The sequence below is a fragment of the Anas acuta genome, chromosome 6 (genome assembly GCF_963932015.1).
Source record: "Anas acuta chromosome 6, bAnaAcu1.1, whole genome shotgun sequence".
Taxonomy (NCBI): Eukaryota; Metazoa; Chordata; class Aves; order Anseriformes; family Anatidae; genus Anas; species Anas acuta.
In genome coordinates this window covers 14,759,349-14,778,638 of record NC_088984.1, presented here as the reverse complement: position 1 = coordinate 14,778,638, position 19,290 = coordinate 14,759,349, and the positions used below count along the sequence as shown (strand labels likewise).

At 46.3% G+C, this 19,290-nt stretch overlaps 1 protein-coding gene across 6 annotated transcripts in view; it reads left to right on the top strand.

The window, feature by feature from the left end:
• The window catches only part of SEMA5B (semaphorin 5B), a 260,527-nt gene that overhangs the window by 99,496 nt on the left and 141,741 nt on the right, over positions 1 to 19,290 (top strand). The window lies entirely within an intron of this gene.

The following is a 19,290-nucleotide window of genomic DNA, read 5'->3' as shown; positions in this document are numbered from 1 at the left end:
GGTGGAGGCTCAGCAGGCAGGATGCAGGTGAGGAAGGAGGAAAGAAGAGGAAGGATTTGGCTCCTGTGAATGCATCAAGGCAGTGTTTTGCTTGCTGTGTTGTCTTACAGCTAATCTAAAGGAGCGTTGCTTAGATGATTGCTGTTGGAGGGAAAATGTGTGAGAAGACTGGGGGGGGATGGTGGAAGAATTGGCCTAGAAAAGTGCTGGGACAAGGCGTGAGAGGAGCAGAGAGGCAGAACTCGCCTTCTCGAGAAGAAGGGAGCAAAATGGTCTGATTTGGATCAGAGGATGGCATTAGGGAGAAATGCTGGGTCTGAGTGGCACATGAACTGATCACAGGAATTAAGACTATTCATTTCAACGGCAGCATGAAAATGTGCTATCTGCTTTTACTCCATCAGCCTGATTTTGGCCATTTTTATTCCGAGTCACTGCCGAGGGGTGTCCTTTAATGCGGCCCTCTTGCACTGAATTCATGAGCAGGGCTCTTTGCCGGATCTAAGTCTTTCCATTGTGGTATTTCTCTCCTAAGGGAGTGAAATTGATTCCCAATAAAGCAGCCAGTTGATTTTTCAGATTCTAGCACTTGCCTATTTGTTTGGTCCTTTGGTTTTCCATTTAGCAGGCTGCTCTCCCTGGCCCGCCTGTAAATGACTTCCACCCGGTCTGTGGGGACGGACGGCAGCTCCACCACCGGGCTGTTGCCCACTGCACCCCTTCTCCAAGGCTTCCCACCATGTGGTTGGTTATGAAAGCTAATGAAAAGCATCGTGTCTCCCTCCCCTTCTGCAGATTTGATTTTTATTCACTTTGTCCCTGTCTGTCAGGGCTGGATGGGTGGAAAAGGAAGAGGAGTCACTGAAACTCTGACCTGAGTCCACTCTGCTTCACTCTCCCTTATTCCCCCTGAGTAAATCGAGCACTTTTTTCATACCCCTGCATTTTCCTTATGCATCTTTTTTCCTCCCATCCTAGGCTTTTGTTCTTGTTGCCTCGACTCCTTTTGGCGCTGGGAGATCTACAGCCTTGAGGCATTTCCTATTTTAGTGAGTATGTTTGGCAGTATTAAGCATCAAAGCACGATCTAGGCCAACAGCGCAACGCGTACCTTGATATTTCTTGTTTATTCCTGATTAATGTTCACACACTCGAGCCAGCCCATTCCAAGCTAGAACATTTTTTTCTCTGTCTCTGACCATTGCAAACTCTTCCTTTTATGTAGAGGGGGAAAATGTGTTTTCCTCCTGCTTTTTCGAGGCACTCAGTAGCAATCCAGAGGCTGGGCTTAGAAGCTGGCTGATAACTTTGCTCGTAACACAGGGCTGAGCGAGACAAAGTCTATTCCCCAGAGCTACTTTGGTTGTGCAGCACTAAGCATTTGTTTGTGAATGATGCAGATCCTGTGCAGATGAAAAAGTGAGCGTGGCTGCATCTGGTATCCATTGCGATTTTTTAATACTTCTCTGAAGATAACTTCAGTTCAGCAGGAAGCCGGTTATTTGGCACACCGTGTCCTTCTCGTGGGTAGTACGTCCCTACAGGACTCCAGGAGGCTACTGGCAAAACAATTAAGGGTGCATATTTTAAGCAGTGTTTTCGAGAGAGAGTTGCAACTCTCCTTACGAGTTAGGAGAATAGGAGCTGCCATGCCAGGTGAGACTGGCAATCCGTCCTCTCCGACGTGCTGCCGGTGATGGTGTTGGATGCCAGATGCTTTAGGGAAGAGGCGAGAAACCATGACGTGGCATAAGGGAGCTTCCTCTTACACCCGTCGGAGCAGGCTGCTGCCCTGAAGCGTGACGAGGTAACTGAGACAGCGACACGTCGCTCGTGGCCGATGTCAGAAGTGAGCTGTCGATGCTTCAGGACAGAGCAGAGCTGCGAGCAAAGGCAGCTGGCGTGGCGTGGTGTGCCTTGGCCAAGTGTGGTGCCAGGGAAGGTCGGGGTGAGCTGAAGTGGGACAGTGGAAAATCTCCATTTTCAGTACATTTTTAGCACATACAGGCCATACAGCCTCGTCCTTGCCTTTAACTGCATAAATTAAATAAATGATTTGTGCAAGCCCATAGGCAGATATTACAATAATGCTTGTTGTAATTTGCTTAGCATAAAATAACGCTTTGCTCCTGAGTTCTTATGGTCTATCATGAAGCAGCACAGACTTGTGAGCCTCTGAGCTACCATAGAACCTGAATGAAAAATAGGTGCACTTTTTCCTCATTACTTAACTAACCTGATTCTGCTTTCAGCTTTGCTGTTTGCCCCTGTGAGAGTGGCTGGGATTCTGCTCTTTTTCCCCGTGTACCCGAGCCAGCAGAGCGATCGCTCAGTTTGATCTCCTAACAGTGTGGGAGATTGGGGCCGCTCGACTTCCTGTAATTTCATGACCCCACCACCTACCGAACGGAGAAGCAGCACCGAAATGCTGCAGGCTTCAATCTGTAGGATGTCAGCATCGCTCTGGAATATCCTGCCTGGAGAGCGTCAGGCGCGAGCACTGCCAACCCTGACATCACCCACCCAGGGAGGCTGCGCCGTGTCAGTTGTTCTGGCAGGTGGTTCCTGGAGAACAAAGGGAGATTAAATATCCCCAGGAATTTTATTCTGCTGCAGAAAACATTAGTAAAAAGGACTTTTGTGGAGGGTTGGTGCGTTACTTGCTGGCTGGCTGGGTGATGACGGGGCGCCGGGTTCCTGGCCGGGTTCGTCGGGGCGGGAGGCAGAGATGTGGCACAGTGGGGTGTCTGAGCTCTCGTGCTGAGATGAGGGCTCTTGGAGAAAGGCCTGTGCATGATGCAGGGACATGGCAGCTTTAGCTTTAGCAGTTTTCCATGGACACATCCATTTTCCTCCAGCGCTGTGGTGTGGCAGCCAATTTCACACCGCTGCCGCAGGCACAAGGAGGACGTCGCTGCCCAGGCAGGTTCGTGGGTGCCGTGATTCCACCTCTTGCTCTCTGCAGAAAGTAATCAGCTTGACTTGGGGGATGCTTTTCTTCTGTTGTGCTTCAAAGTGTCAGCACATCTCCTATGTGCGGATATAAAACACTCCCCTGTAGAAAACTGTTAATGCTTGTTGCCCTCCACGTTGGACTCCTGTGTTCTGGTTTTCCAGGAACTTTGCAGCTTGGGGGATCTGTGTTAGTGCAGCAATACAGCGGACAACTTGTGCTGAATTGCCTGAGACTGAGTAGTCAATCTGGTGACAAACCTGTACTGATGGCTGTGCTGTCCTGGCTTGGCTGCTTGCCTTTCCAGATGTGGCTGGATGCTTTGGTCTAAACTGTGCTGCAAACACTCATAGCTCGATTAGAGCCTGTGGGGGTGGTAGCACCCATCCCTTGCAACCTATTTTGGATGCAAAATGCTTCTTGAAAATATAAAAAAATGCAGCCTTCTAAATGGAAGGAAAAAGAATAGAGCAGAGAAAGAAGAATAGGAAATGAAAAGAATGTCCCCAGATCAGCTGCATACACAGTTTTTCACCTCTCTCAGATGAGAATGGTAAATCTTCCTTTCTCTGCAATTCCAAGCTGCTGACTTGCTCTGGGACCTCTGATTTACCTGAATATCTTCTCTTATGCTGAAATCAGTTTTTTAATGCTGCTTATGCACTCTACTTGCAGTTGAAAATCCGATGCCATTTTAACATTTCATCTACTGTCTTTAGTCCATTGAACAGAAATAATGGGAAGAAGACAGAGTGATAAAGAAAAACACCAATGGGAAGTAGAATGAAAACTGATTGATGAGACATAATGGAGTTAAGCAACAGCTGTTGAGCACCACTAACTGACTGTCTTATTATGTTCTTCCAAAGGCTCATCTCCCCCGACCCTCACAGGCCGAGCGCTCCGGGTGTGTGCACTGCAAGTCAATGTGAAGCGGAGGCACAACATTTGCCCACAGATTCACAGGGAGCTTTGCAGTCAGGCAGTGGTGGCATGAACGCCAGCCTGATCTGATCTGTTAGTGCGGTTGCGTCCAACCCCCCCAGCCTTTTAAACAGGGAGAAACAGCAGCTCTAAGTGGCTGTGAGATTTCAATTACATTTACGCCCTAGAGGGACACAGCGGTGACCTGGTGCTGATGGATTTATGAGTATGTTATCTGACAGGAAGGCGGGCTTAAAAACAATTGGTGCAACACATGCTTAGTTATTACATTAAACTACTTCCCTTGGCTTGGACGTCTCTATTTTTCTCCCCTCCGCAGGCTCAGGTAGTCCAGTCCTGCCATTGATATGAAGATTATTTCCTCATAGTTGCTGGAGAAATCACAACTAAAGTAATTTGAGACGTTTAAAAAAACCGACACACCAACATTTGAATCATCAGCGTGTTGAGAAGCCTTTTACTTCAGATGCTTTCTTAAAAGCTGAGTGGATTATTTTCTCTGAGTAGTCTGTGCAGGAGGATTTCAGAAAGGAAGGGTTAGGGTTTTTTTTAACACTCTTACATTTAAATCCTTAGAATAGACATGTTTCCTTGATATATCGTCTTGTCTGTGTTATATCTACAAGAGTTTGGTTTATTTATTTAGAAGCCATAGAAGATTATTCTTGAAAGTTAAGAATTGCTTTCCTTATTGCTTTGGAGCTTTTTACTCTCTTTTGGGACCAATCACTATCAGACGGAGAATTAAATATTGATGGGAAATAATTAAAACAGTTTAAATGGGCTGAAAAATATACAACTGTCATGAGTATGAACGCGTTCAAATTAAATAATAATATTTCAGCGTTCTCTAGTATGTCACAAGCCTACATGTGTACCTTTCAGCACAAAACAACTGCCATGTGTAATGGCCTCAGTTTTACTGATGTATTCACCGCTAACCTATGTGTGAAGACTACTAAGCATTTTTTAATTAACTTACGTCAAATGTCGCATAGCAGTGCATCAACGAGAACTTACAAGAAGGACAAATCTTCATTCAGCTCAGATCAATACGTGTACATAATTCATTACACCTGTACCGAAATATCCTACCAAGACACCTTAACGCCGACCCAAGAGGCTCTGCAGACAGCAGATGTCTATTTTAATAATTATTACTGTAACAGGGATGAGTAAGACTATACCCTCGGCTGCTCGTGCACATTGTAGTGCTTGATGGCACCTACCTGCACCGGTCTGCTTGCATGATCTGGGTGAGTTCCCTCTTGCAGAGCTAGGAGCTGAGCCAGGTGTTCCAGCTGTACCAGCCCCTCTTAACGTCCTCTTTGGTGTCATAAGAGCTTGGTGGAAATGAATGGCATGGACCTGAGCTTTGGATTCACCTGAAGGTGTCTTTGTCTTCAGTAGACCCTGTTTTTGCCTTTGGGCTACCCAAGAGAAGGTGGCATTGCATGTTTTTACCTTGGTATTCCAATAAAAACTGCCTGTTGGGGAAGAAAAGAGCCCCAGAACTATCCATTGCCTGACACATTTGACACCACCCTATCTGTCTTGGCCATTCGCTTCCTCCTCTAGTGGAGGATGAGGGGGTTGAGTTCATAACAGTCTCAGCTGGTTCAGCCATTCCTGAGTGCCAACATCACAGTTCTTGCAGCAGCCTGGGTGCCAACACTGCCAATACTTAGCAAGTGAAGGGCTCTGCACTTGCGAGTTAGCAGTCCGCTGCCTGAAGAGGTCCGGGTATGGATATTTTGTGATGAGAACTCACCAGCAGCGCTGCAGCAAGAAGAAGGGAGATGTGAAGAAATCAGGCAATTATGTGGGCTTTATCTCCTAGTCGCACAGAAAGTAGTTTGACGTAGCCAACTACTTTGCTGCAGAGCAAAATTTTCCTCTTAGCAGTCTGTGCATGGATCAGCCAGGGACATAATGTCTGCTTTCGTATTTTTTCCTTATTCCCGTTGCCTATCAGGTGGTCACTGAGGTACAAGGACAAGGAAGTTTAAATGTGCAAGCAGCCAATAGCCAGCGGCTCTTTCACAACTCACCGCCTTGGTAGAGCTGTGCCGGAGCAGCATTTCCAGCCCATTTTCTGTAGCTGACCCCGCTGCCAACCCTACGGAAGGAAACAAACCAGCCTGGGACACACGGGAGCATGTACCTTACCCATCCCTGCAGCCCTCAGCATTAGCCTCGTGGTGCATAACCCAATGCACTGTCTACCTGGCAGTGAGGAAGATACGAAGCCTGGGATTTTCACTTTGCTGTGTGGGTCCCATTAGAAACTCGTGTGACCTCCCTGTGGCTGCCAGGTTAGTGGCAACAGCGCATTTTGCTGAGAATGTTTGGCAAGGAGAGCTTTTATTTTGTACTTTCCTGTCTGACAGATGGTTTTTGGTTGAAGCAGGGGTGGAAATTCCCCACAGTAGTTACAGGGAGACTTGGCCACATCCACTGGCATTAATTATAATAATTGTCCTTCGTAATTAGCCGCGTGCCAGAGCTGGAGGCACAACATCACGTCTCTGCTGACTCCGTCTGATTTCGGGTCCTTTTGCGGCTTGCTCTCCCACAACTGGGAAGCAGGTTGTTTGGGCTAGAATTAGAGTCGTAGGTAGGCAGCAGCTGCTCCGGAGCTTTTTTATATGCTGGTTGGATGTGTGAGATCAAATTGTTTTTGTTCATTTAGCAGCCTGTTCAATGGAGGGGGAAGAACAACGCGAGCCTCAGTAACTGCTAGCATCCTGTTCTGACAGTGGCTCTGCCTGCGGATGACACTGAAATGTATTGATGGCCGTAAATGATCCGTTCCTGTTCCACTGCAGAAGTAGGAACCAGCCCTACGTGTACCTACTTCTGCAGAGAAACCTTTTCCCATTGCGTGTTGTACCAGCCTGTGCAGGTGGCCTTTGGTTTGCCCTGAACTTGGTGTAAGCATTTACTCAGCAAATACAATACTGCTGAAATTATGCAGGAATTTTCTGCCTTGTAATTTAAACCTGGAGCTGGATGCACTGCCAGGACTCTTGTATTTAACCTATAAGCCTGTGTACAAAAAGGGAGGGCTTTTTCTGAGCCCCGAACCCCAGTGGTGGTGGAGTACCCAGGCATCCCTGCTTCTTTAGCGGGGTCCCACCCTATCTGGGTTGGCACAGAGGTAGTCCGAAGCACAGCAACTTCTCCTAAAAGGATTTCACAGCAGTGGGAACAAGGGATTTATGGGGTACCTCTTATGCAGAAGTGATAATCTCCACGAGAAAGCGTGAATGCTACAGGTGGGTTACTCTGGCTGGGCTAACAGCAGTCTTGTGGAGAGCAAACACGGGAAGATCGGGTTTATACTGCTTCATTTTCCTCTTAAACTTAATTTTTTGCATCATACACAATCATAGCAGGCTACGGTGATACGGTGGATGGGCAAGGTAAGCACCACGTTACCAAAAAGAGAGTTAGTGTATGGAGTGCATTTCACCTCCAACGCAGTATGGAGATGAAATCCAACTTGTGTCAAGCAGCCTTGACCATGTAAGTATGGCACCGATGTCGTAGTGAGTGAACAGGCACCCAACCGTGCTGAGCTTCGAGACGGAGGCTTTCCAGAGACACTCCCATGCAGTATGTCAGGAGCCCTGGATGACAGCACGATTAACTTCTCATTGGCAAGCAAAGATATTTCTGCTTTGTCTGGAGAGGGAACGCAAGGTGGCTGCCCAGTCGGAATTGTGAAAAGAAATCCGTGCTCACTGTGCTCGGCTAGGTCTTTTAGGAACAACAACAGAATCAGTTTCTTTTTCTTTCTGGCTTCACGTCAAGCCAAGGCTGACACCAGGGGTGGATCTGACTCGCTGCTCGGCTCAGCCTGGGGACGTGGCAGCAGAACGTGCAGCTTTCTCTGGCGCCTAAACCCGAACTTCCCGAGAAAGCGAGAAAATCTGCATTTCCTTCCTGCATCGCGTGCATCAAATGGCTTCAGCTTATGATATTGTATTACGTTATTAAAGCTAAACTCCAAGGGAGCAGGTGGCCCTGTGATGTTATTTCACCTCCCAAGTCTGTTGGCAAATCTGTCATCTTCACGTCAAGTGAGAATGAATTTTGGTGGCTGCAGTCTGGGGGATTTTCAGAAGCAGGGAATTAGTAGTGGTAATGGCTGTTAGCGTTACATGTTTGCTTTGTGTGCAGAGGAGCTGACTGTGACGTGTGGTCACACTATGCTGTGGCTGTGGTCACTGTAAAGAGAGGAAAAGTCGCAGCATTTTCTCTGAAGACCTACAATTCCCAAACCGTTTGGAAAGTCTGGGGGAGTTGGGATTATCATGTCTCTAATCTGCAGGGGATTTGTCTGTGTCCAAGCATGGAGGGCTATCCTGCGGGCTCAACCCAAGGAGAAGTCATGGATAGGAGCAGGAAATGTTTACTTGGTGCCTGTCTGCACTGTGCGTAGGTTAAACCCGCTCCAAATTGAAAAGGAAAATTGGAATAGAAAGCAAACCCATATCCAGTGTTCTCAGCATTCAAGGAAAAAAAAAATACACAGGAAAGAATCTGCATCTCAATCTCATCGTTGTGTTAAAGGAGATGTACTGAATTTGCAGAATGGCTGCAGCAAGTTGTGAATAATGTATGAAAGGGAAAAATTGCTTCCCTGTGCACAGAGAGAATGCAAACAGCTGTGCTGCTTGCTGTGTGCGCCTTGCAGACACCAGCATCGCTGGGGACCCACGGAGAGTGAAGCAAATCCCAAGTTCCCAAGTTGAGTTTCCCCTCCTGCTCTGGCACCGGGCCTTAAAAAAGAGTTTAAAATGACTTTTATTGCTTATAATTAATTTTTGTTCCTTTTCTCTTTTTTTTTTTTTTCCCTCTTCTATTGGGCAACTGGCCAGACGGAGGGAGGGAGAGGGGGATGAGAAACATACACAAAGAGGCCAAATAAGGGAACGTGAGTCTAAATACATTATAGCTAATGTGTTTTTTTTTTCCCTTTTAGAGCTCAACCTTCTCTTTTTTGATGTTGCTCTGTGTTTACTGTTAATGAGAGATAAGGATTAATAAGCCTGGCAAAAGCCAATGTCTTCTGGTGCTACAAACCAAGCCTTGATTTCTCTCACCTCTACCCGCTGCTCAGGTATTTGCTGTAACCCACTCTGGCAGGCCAAGGCAGAACCTGGTCAAACACCAGATCCGTGCTTCAGTGCATCCAGGGCAGATTTGCAGAAGTTGTTTTTTTTTTTTTTTTTTTGTCTCAATTGCTGTGGGCCAGAAAATGAGACTGGTGCCAAGTTATGTGGCAGCTTTATGGTGGTGGCTGAGGTTTAAGGCCAGCAGGACACTGCACTCTAAAAGGCCACCAGTCTGTTTCGGAAGGTTATCTGAACTCTCGTCTTTGGGAAAAAAAAAGAGGGGGGGGGAATGAAGACAAGCTCATTATTTACATAGCTTTCATTTAAATTCAGCTTTGAATCCTACAGTCTGAATTCAAACAGATGAGTGAATAGCAAAACACAACTCGAAGAGCTGTCCCTCATTGCCAGGGGAACCTTTTGTCTGGTGTGGAGAAGAAAACACAGACAATTAGTCATTTTTATGCTTTCAAAGCATTGGTTTGATGGTGCCAAACTTTTTTTTTTTTTTTGAGAGAGATCTCGTCTACTTCAGCTATCTGCCACTCTGCTGTATGACGTTTCTAGGGCAACTGGCATCTTCGTGGAGAGCCACCACCCGGCGATCCCTGCGCTTAGACGGCTGCTCCTGGTGGCTCCTCTCCCTTCAGCCCTCGCAGATTGCCGTAGCTCAGTTGCCACAGCTCCATTTCTAAAATCACAGCAGTGAAGTTATGGTTATGATTCCTTACGAGCACAGGTGAATGATTTCTCGTGGTGGATTTTTGCAAGGCTGATGGTTAGGAAGGCTTCAGCTTTCTGCTCTGTCAGATTGCTTCGTATGCAAGGGACCTTGGCCAAGAATATTCCTTGTAACTCTCTTGAACTTTGCTGGGAGTGACGTTAGCTTCACCGCTCTGGAAAAACGGAGCTGTCTTGTCTGGGCTTCTCGTCTGTGGAACAGGAGAGGTGAAGGGAAAGGCAGTGGGAGGAAAGAGCTCCGGGATGGGGCTGCAGAGCGGGCAGCCTCCTGCAGACTGCCCGTGGAATTGCTTCTGTCAAAGACTGAATCTCGGAAAGCTGATATGGGGTAACTGGTACTGTAGGACCTGGTCCTAAGAGGAGGGGGGCTGGTTCCTGACTAAAGGAGATGGGAAACTTTGCTCTCCTGGCCCACAGCCTGGGGGCAGTTCAGGGGGATGCTGTGATTGCGTCACTGTTCTTAAAACATTTCCTTGTGAACTCTGATCATTTTATCATCCCGTGTAAGCTGTGTGGATAGTGGTAGAGAGATGCCGAGGAAGCTGCACTGCAGCTGAGCGCAGTCAAAACAAGAGGCAGGGAGCTGCGCTGATGTATTCACAGAGACGTTCCCCTGTGCATCAATTTTGTGTTCCAGTGGTGGCTGAAAGCTCTTTGACAGCACTTTTAGTCTGGGGCTTGTGTGTTTGGAAAGCATCTAGCATGTTGGTGGCAGCTATTTGGGAAGCAGTACCCTTCATTGCCCATTGTTTTCCTTCTCCCTGCTCCGGTGGCTGTGCGGAGGCCGAACGGCATTGATCATTCAAATTGCCTCCTGGTTTTCAGGCCAGGATGCCCCAAAGAGGTTTGCAGGCTTGTTGGCTAGCCAAGGGTAAACAGGCATCATGCTTTCCACCAGACCTTCTCTCTGAGGTGGTAAAGGGGCAAGGAAGTGCAGAGTTTGCTGATGAAAATAACTGAGAAAGTTACTTCTAATGCTTGCGCTTACAGCTGGAGCCTGTTTGCTAACACCTCAGGCACTAATGCTTCCCCTTCCCCGATGAGTGTCCACGTTCAGCTGCTGGCTTGGTGCAAGAATATCATGAATAGGATTTTTTATTTATTAGCTGCGGTACTGTGGGACGTAGGAGTTGCGTTACGCTGGGCACAGTACAAACACATTTATTTAGACTGGTGTGAAAATTACTAATGAGGAAAGATGGCTGGCCAAAGCTCTAGGCGTCCTGACACCTCGGAATAAAACAATGACATCCCAACCATGTTTAAAGTGATGATTCCAGCAGAAACTCAGCCAGCTGCTTCCAGAAACTCCTCCAGCATACCATTAGCCTTCTCTAAATAGTCTATAAAACAGAAGACTTGACAAATGTTAGGAGATGGTCTTTACCCTGAAGTGTTTACAGTCCAAAGCCTCCATCCTTCAGATAAGTGTCTGCTTATGTGATGATGTCCAGTGAGAAGACGTTGTTACTTGTCTTCCTTAAAATTATGCGTGTCTCTGGATGGCAAGAGCAGAAATCAAAGGGGGGTGAAAGGAAAACTCTTATTTACTTGAAAAGAAAGAAAAGTTGAAGACTTAAGCTGAAAGGACTTGCCTGAGGCCCTGTAGAAAGTCAGTGGCAGAGCCCAGAATAGAAGCCAGATGTTCCAAGTCTGCGACAATCTGCTTGAACAAGAACCTAACAGCGAGATGTTTTCCTTCAAAATCTGTTTCACCTCCCCTTTGAATTATCTTTTGGTCCTCTTTTTATTTTTATTTTTTTAAAGGATATCTAGAGAATGCCATGGGAGTTTCAAACCAAGATAATGCTTTGAGGAAGCCAAGCTCTGGGATATTTGCTTGTGTTCTGACTTACTCTGAGCAAGGGGAGCTGCTCTGATTCTAATTCTTCGGCAGGAGCCTCAAAGATTGCGAGAGTCTATAAATATTTGCTTTATTTGCAGTGAAGAGTACAGGAAGTTCTGCGTTAGCCTAATTTAGGCTTCAATATGGGCTATTTATGTACTACCTCCCGGGACCACCTCTGATTACTGAAAGAGTGACCTTATTGGAAACCAACAAGTAGGTCTGCACTTAATTATAAAGGACTCAGAGCGCGCTGCGGAGCCCTAACAAAGGTATTTTTGTAGATGATGTTACGTGTTTTTATTTAACAGCTCAAATTAAGAGAGCTAAAACAGATGGCATACTTGTTACTGCTCTCTGAGAACACCTACAGAAGGACACCGAGATTAACGGAGAGGCCAAGACTAATAGGTCAGGAGTGGTGGCAAGGATCAGGCTGTCTGGGCTCCCTAATTAACATCTGAAAGCAATAATGAACTGGTCAGCGGGGTCAGGGACAGGTGATGCTGTGTCGAGGGGGAGAAAGAGGGTTTTGTTCATGCTCTGCGTTTGGAAGAAGTGGTTTAAACGGTTTTGCCTCTTTTTTGACTTTCTGATAATAGCAGTGACTTAATCTAATCTAAATGTGGTCTTTGGAGAAAATCTGCTCTAGGACTTTTCCAAAATAATTTCCTGGAGGAAAGAAGAACCTCTCTGAGTGAAGTTCAGAGCGGTGTCTGCGGAGAGAAATGTAAAAAGCTGACTTACGGGGCAGCGAGTTTATACACGGGAAGATGCTCCTCTGGGGCATTATAGAAAATGATTATAGCAGATTTTGTTCATCAAGGCAAAGTAAGCTAAATCAGATACAAGGCGAAGCCCTTAGGAGGGGGAGGAACGTATTCAATTTAGTGAGGCAACTGTGATAGTAATTAAAGCCCAGATGGAAACCTTTGAATGTGTCTGGCGTCTGTGTATCCGCTGCGTTTTTTCTGTTAACTTGACATTATAAAAGGAGCACCCAAAGAAGAAAGAGATGGTGTTTGAAATTTCATCAGTCAAGCACTGTCCCCAATTTGATTTATTGTAAACAATCTTCAAAAATGGGTTTGGGTGTATATGATACAGGCAAGGAGTTTTCTCAAGTGGTAATTCACAAAGAGGGAACTTGTACATTATTTGTAGATTTGTCTTTGCTGAAACGCAGTCAGGATTAATCACACCATTCGCCAGCTCTGACTGTGAACCTCTTGTACTTCGGACATATGGATAGAATTTTGCTCCGCTGCTATAAACTCTGAAGCAGAGTGCTGCGCTGTTTACTTTATGAGAAGATATACTGCAAGATTTCAGTTGAAAAAAAAAAACACCATACATTAAAATAATTAATATAAAACTCAAGGATTAAAAAGGGAAACGCCGTCCTACTTCTTTTCCTCTAATACGCAAGCCAAGAGTAAATGATGATATTGTATGGAAACAGTGTTAAAGGGTTAGCAAAATGTGAAGAGTTATTTTTCTATTCCTGCTGAATGAAGAGGGGTTGGCCCTAACCCTGCTGCACAGTCGCACTCACAGGGAGCCTCGAGTGTGTCCTGCCTCGTGTTGGAGCCATTGCCTGCATCTGCCTGGAGCAGGCAGGCTGCTAACAGCCCCGGATCCTCCACCACACGCATGGCTTGAGGTCTGCTACAGGTGGGCTATGATTTAGTGCTACCACCACTCGTGCAGCTGCAGCACTGAGCTCGTGTCAGCACCCTCCTGGCGTCGCAGTGAGGCTCGGCGTGCCCACACCGGGCAGAGTTTGCAGCTCGGAGCAAAGCAAAAGCACGGAGGGGAAGGGGAGATGCTCCTCTGCAGGGGTGCTGCCTTGCTGTTTGCTGCATCACCTCCAAACACATACCTAGGGGCTTTTGGAAAAGTCTGAAGCTCCCCAGGCCGGCCTGTTTACGGGCAATTTTGTGATATTAGAGTTGCAGGCAAAGCTCTAGTTAAGTGTGTGTAATTAGTGGCAATATTAATGGTCTTTAATGATACTAACTCCAGGCACTGGTGTTTTCCCTGAGTTTTCCTTACCTCTGTGCTGATAATGGCTTACATCCTTGTACTAAATCCATGCTGCCAAAATCCTTATGGTGCTTTCCACTTTAAAAAGTATCTCCATGCGAGCCTATTTCCCCCACGTATGCTGTCAGTCTTCATTATAAGGCTTTTCCTGCACTGAAGTATATCTTTTGCAGTCTGAATTCAGAAATAACAATAAAAAGCCACTTCTCTAACATACAGAGCTTTCTTTTAATGGAGGTTTTTTGAAGAGCTCTGCTTTTACTCCACCAATCTGCACCTAATTGCAAGTGGCTCAGTGCCCATTGACGAAAACCCAAAATCCTGGATCCTGTAACTCGTCAGTTTGAGATGGATTACATTAAGCTTCAGATTTAATTTTTTTAATCTTAATTCTACCTCCACCTTTAATATCTGAGGGCACAACAAGCATACGTGTCTCTGGAAGGTGTTTTTTACATGAGCCAGGTTGCCACCTGCAGCCTTGGAGCCGGAGTCGTGGTGGAGTTGCGCACCTGATGGCTTTCCCATCCGCTTCTCGCTTGTCAGCCCGTAACTTTACTTAAAGACAAACGAATTGTAATTAAAACAATCCTTTTTTATTCCCTAAAACCAACATCCTGTAAAGTTTATAAGACCACTGGCTATATTTATGGCTCCTACACCCCCAAAGGGGGGCCGTGCTGCTTTTGTCTGAGGCTTCATCGCCGCCACGGGAGCAAGGGCTGAACCGTGCATCAATGTTCGTCGGAGGAGACCTGAGAGATTTATAATGGGAAAACGCTGACAGTTTGGTAATTTATTGCCACACTAATGGGCAGCACTGTAGTTCCTGACAGCTTCAAGCCTTTGTTCTCTGGGATAGCTGGTTTCTAGTCCACTTGCTTTCCTGGATTCTCCCCCCGCTGTCTGATGAATGGGTTGAGGATGGTGAATTTCTGTATCTCTGCATTTTCCTGAGTCTGTTTTCACATCCTTCCACTTGTAGGACTTCTGGTGTTGAAATTTGTACTGGGTTACAGGAACTTCACAGCTGAAAGGCCTCTTCACCCAAGTTGCTTTTGTCCTGGTTGCTCTTGTGGCCATGGCCCCAGCAGTGCACGTCGCCGCGTCCCGAAGAGCGCGCAGCCACTGAGCAGCTCCTGCTTCTCCCAACTGGTTTGAGGAGAGGGCTGTGAATCTGCATAATGGCCTCAGACAGAAAGTGCTTTATCTTGGCGAGTTAGTGAGTCAGTTTAGGGGTATTCTATTGGCAAACGCTTTCAGAGAAATTATGCATGGTAAATTAATGAAGGCCGGCAGAGGTATTATGGTGGGTGAATGCACATGCCATTAGAGTCAATGGCTGGCTGAAAAAAGTTAACGGTCATTAAGTGACTGTTAAAAAGGCCGGTGGACACAGATTTACTCCCTTGCAGGGCTCGGGCTGGGTTAGGGGAAGACAGAGCTCGCCTTGGTCGCTGGGCCGCCGGACAGCCCAGCCTCTGTGTATCCATCCCGTCCTCCGGTGGCTCCTGCCTCTGGCAGATGTACCAGAGCCCGCAAGAACCCGACATGCGAGCAGGTAAAGCCCCCACGTCCCTTCTCCTTTCTGGGCACTGCTCGGGGACAGAGCCGAGGCGGGTGGCCCAGGGTAATGTTTGAAGAGGGCTTCAGGCTCTGCGTGTCTCCAAGGGGGCCTGAAAGAGAGCCCGGCGACAGGGACGTAGTAGGACAGGGGATTGCTGGTGTCATCCCCTCCGAGGAGGGGGCTCTCAAATAAGTCCCCTGTGAGTAGCGGGGTGTCACCTCCCCTTTGCGTTCAGATAGCGAGGACATTGGGTGGGTGTTGGGGCAGACCTGACCGTGAGCCGGCGGTACGGGACACGGAGCGCTGAGCTGAAGGTTAGGCAGCCTCTACCATTGCTGGCAATTCAGCCGTGAATTTGCCTTATACAAAATAGAAGAGACGTGGGCTATTTCCTGGGCACCTCTATTCCTCTTGGGCCTGTGTCCTTCCCCTTGAGCGCTGTCGATTTTTTTTCCCATATTGTATTTTGAATGCGTTGATTCTGACTGAAATAAAATGCATGGAGAAAATTAATGATTTGATATCTGCTCGCCGCCGCCAAAAGAAATATAAAAGCGTCTTTGATCTGGGGGCTTTAAAAAAAGTGAGCCAGACCAGTTACTGATACTTACTGACCTAAGTAAGTGATAAAGCAACTGTGTCGAAGTTTAATTAGTCTTGATCAAGATAGGTTTTTAAGATTTAGAACTGGTGGCCTTTTGAAGAAGAAAGGCTTCGAGATGTCATTTATGCCACAACATGTCCTTTTATCACACTTTGTATTTCTCCAGCAGGAGCGGTTTTTATTTTAGAGAAAAAGAGAAATGGCTCATTTGATGGAGATTAGCACGGACAAGCTTACTAATATCTGAAGACAATTTCTCTGTCTTACCTTTTTCTGTATTTCATATCCCACAGAGATTACCTCAGACTGCTGTTGTTAGTCACTGTTATTTATATAAAGATATGTAATGCGTTTGTGCTGGAGGGGTCGCCTGTAACGGGGTGTGCAATTTCAGAGTGTGGGGACGGGCAGGAATTACGGTGAAGAATTGCTTCCCAGTGACAGCTTTATCCCGTCTGTAATATGTCATTGCGTGTGACTTCCAATTAATCACGCAATAACAAAACATTGCGTCTGGCGACAGTGGTGCGGCCATTAATATCGAGAAGCAAGTCTCGGCTTTATGAACACAAACGCTGTCGCGGTCCCCTGCCCACTCGTGCGCTTTAATCACCTCGTCTCAACGTGGAAGGCCCATTTCTCTCTTCCCCTCTCCCCCATCAGCCTCCATTGTGATCTATTAAACTGCAATCCATAACGTCTCGCCTCGCCGTAATGCTCCGAGGGTGTGCGCTTTGAAATGATTGCAGGAATTTGACTTTGTCTCACTCTGCCTTGACCTTGGTGTCTTCGGTGCCTTCCCCTCCCTCTGTTTTCAAAGAGGGAGTGAGGGGTTGGGAGAGAGAATAGGAGAGTGACAGAGTGGACTTCGGAGATATTTCATGGGAGGTTTAATGTTGCTCTTTCAGGAAATGGGGGAGATAAAAGGTAAGAGAGAGGCCGTTACTGGAAGACAAAAAGTACAGATTTGCAAATTTTCAGAATAGGCATCAAGATGTCGAGCATAACTGGCTCCATAGACGGAAGGCTGCCGTGTGCTGGACCTCATTGGTAAGCACGGTGGAAACCTTGCAGTAATTTTTCCTCTTGCTCAGTCTCCCATTTATAATAAGATTGCTCAGTAATGTATCAATTTAAGTAAAATCCCCAAATCTCCTTGTGTTTTACAGCTATGTCTATATCCTGAACGGAAACATAAAGAGCCACTTGGGTGCTTTGTGCTTGGGCCACAAAGAAAGAAGGACGCCCTGGTCCCAGCCACCCAGCTGAGTCCCTGTTATTACACCCGACCAAATTCGGGGCTGGAGTCTCACTCCATGGAAATCTGTGGTCTTTTTCAGTTGTTTCTTTTGGGTTAGCACTCAGGTTTTACACCTTACATGACAAATGAGAAGCCTGGCAGTAATTAGTGTCAATGCTTTTCTTTTTCCCCCAGGAAGGAGATGAATTTAATTTTAAAAAAGTGCTTGGCTGGACAGTGTTGGAAGAATCTCCTGAGCAGTCTGAAGGCAGAGCACATTATATGAAACAGATGAAATGCATTTCTGTATCTTTTCCCATGTATTAATACTGTTTGCAAATTTAGGACACATTTGACCATTTGCCTTGAAAAGCACACACTGGACGAGGCATTCGTGTTAGCCGTAGGCTGTGACAATGGTGTGTTGGGTATACTTTCACTTCGCCTAAAAATGACGCAAAAATCTTTGTGAGTGATAACAGCGAGGTTAGGAGCTCCCCGGGGAGATCTTCCTTCTCTGGCTGACTGAATCTCCCCGTTGTCCCTGAATTATCTGCCAGACAACACAACAAGAGGTAAAGGAGGGTTTATCAGCTGTGGTTGTTCTGGGGTAAGTGGTGTATTACACCGCACCACACAAGGTCCTCACTCCCTCTGGGCATTGCGACTTGTGCCAGTTGGCAAGGGTACTGGGTTTGGCTCTTTAATTAACGCTTCCCCATCTATCCTGCCGCATTAGCAGTGCATCTGACAGGATGCTGAACTTGCAAAACTACAAGAAATAAAAGCAATTCCCCTCAAGTAGACTTGAGGGCATTTGGTATCACAAAAGGTGACCTCTTTGGTCATTGGACTGGGCCTGATCCCTGGCAGATGCAAACCAGCACATCTTCACAAAGCCATTTAATGCCAGGCGTACTAGGATCCTATTGCATGCAGGAGAGGCTCCAAGAAGGAGGGTATGTAATCAATTTCTCCTTCCCAAATTATTTTTCCAGAATCCCCACAGTATGGTGTTTGAGTAATAGAATAATTTCCTAGCTATTAAGAGCCTGAAAATCAGCAGTAATTAACTTAGTGCAAATTCTTCTCTTCCTCTCCCTCCTTCTTGCTCAAAAAAACAAACAAACCCCCTTTCTCAGTAGGGGAAATGCAGATGGAAGTGGTGTCTTCCGCCTTAGTGAAGCCGTGTATAGACTACATTTCCCCCCCCCCCCCCTTTCGGTTCTGTGAATAACATAATTGCTTTGTTATCCCTCAGGGGATTTGTAATATTAACATTGGTTAATGACATTAATTCAAGTTTTTACCATTAATAAAATGGCATTGCTTAAAATTAAGCATTACATTTCAATTAGTAGTCCATCGAAGACTTTAATAGTCTGGAGCATTAAAGTGATTTTTTTTTTAATTTCTTATTAATTTTTTATTGTATCATGCTAATTTCCAAAGAGTGATTGAAAGCCCAGCTGATCCAACCACCGACCCTATCTGCCATGTTTCTTGAGGGAACTTCTTTCTTTTATGACATTATGCAAAAAGGTCACATTTCCACAAAGCAGGAATCTGTTTCCGTCACCTCCTGAATTCATTATCATCCTTTTTACTTTTTAACATGAGGCACATGATATACAGGCACCCCAGGTGGACATGTTTAAATTAATCTAGTAATAATTGATTCAGAAGAGATTTGGAGGACAGAATTTGCATAAAAGCCATAATGAGAGCAAATCCTCCAAGGCCAGACTGAACAGCTAAGTCCCTGAATAACTTACATCTTCTAAACTAATTTGGTTATATATGCAGTACGAAGGTGTGGGGGCTGGAGCGCCGTGTGATTGGAATTCATTACAAATAATTCATCTGCTCCGGAAAGCCTGGCCTTGCGATGTATAAAAACCATATCAGCCCCCAAATGCGTGCTCAGGCCCTGCCTCCTAGAAGCTGACAGTGAGGTTTCTGTATGAGGATTCACTTTTTTTTTTTTTTTCCAAAGCATTTCTGAGGAGCAATGCTGGCACCCCGGAGCTGGGGCATTATGTTGGACCACTGCTTCTCCTCCTCATAGAGCGTCCTCCAAGCTGAGGTTTTGGCTGGGCATTGGAAATGGCCAAGAGCTGGTGTTGGGGACGGTCTCAGCTGTTAGTTTCAGGTATTCGTCCCTTCCTTTCCAGCACAGAGCTGCTTAGCTAGGTCATTGGGTTTGTATTAAATTCTGCATCACC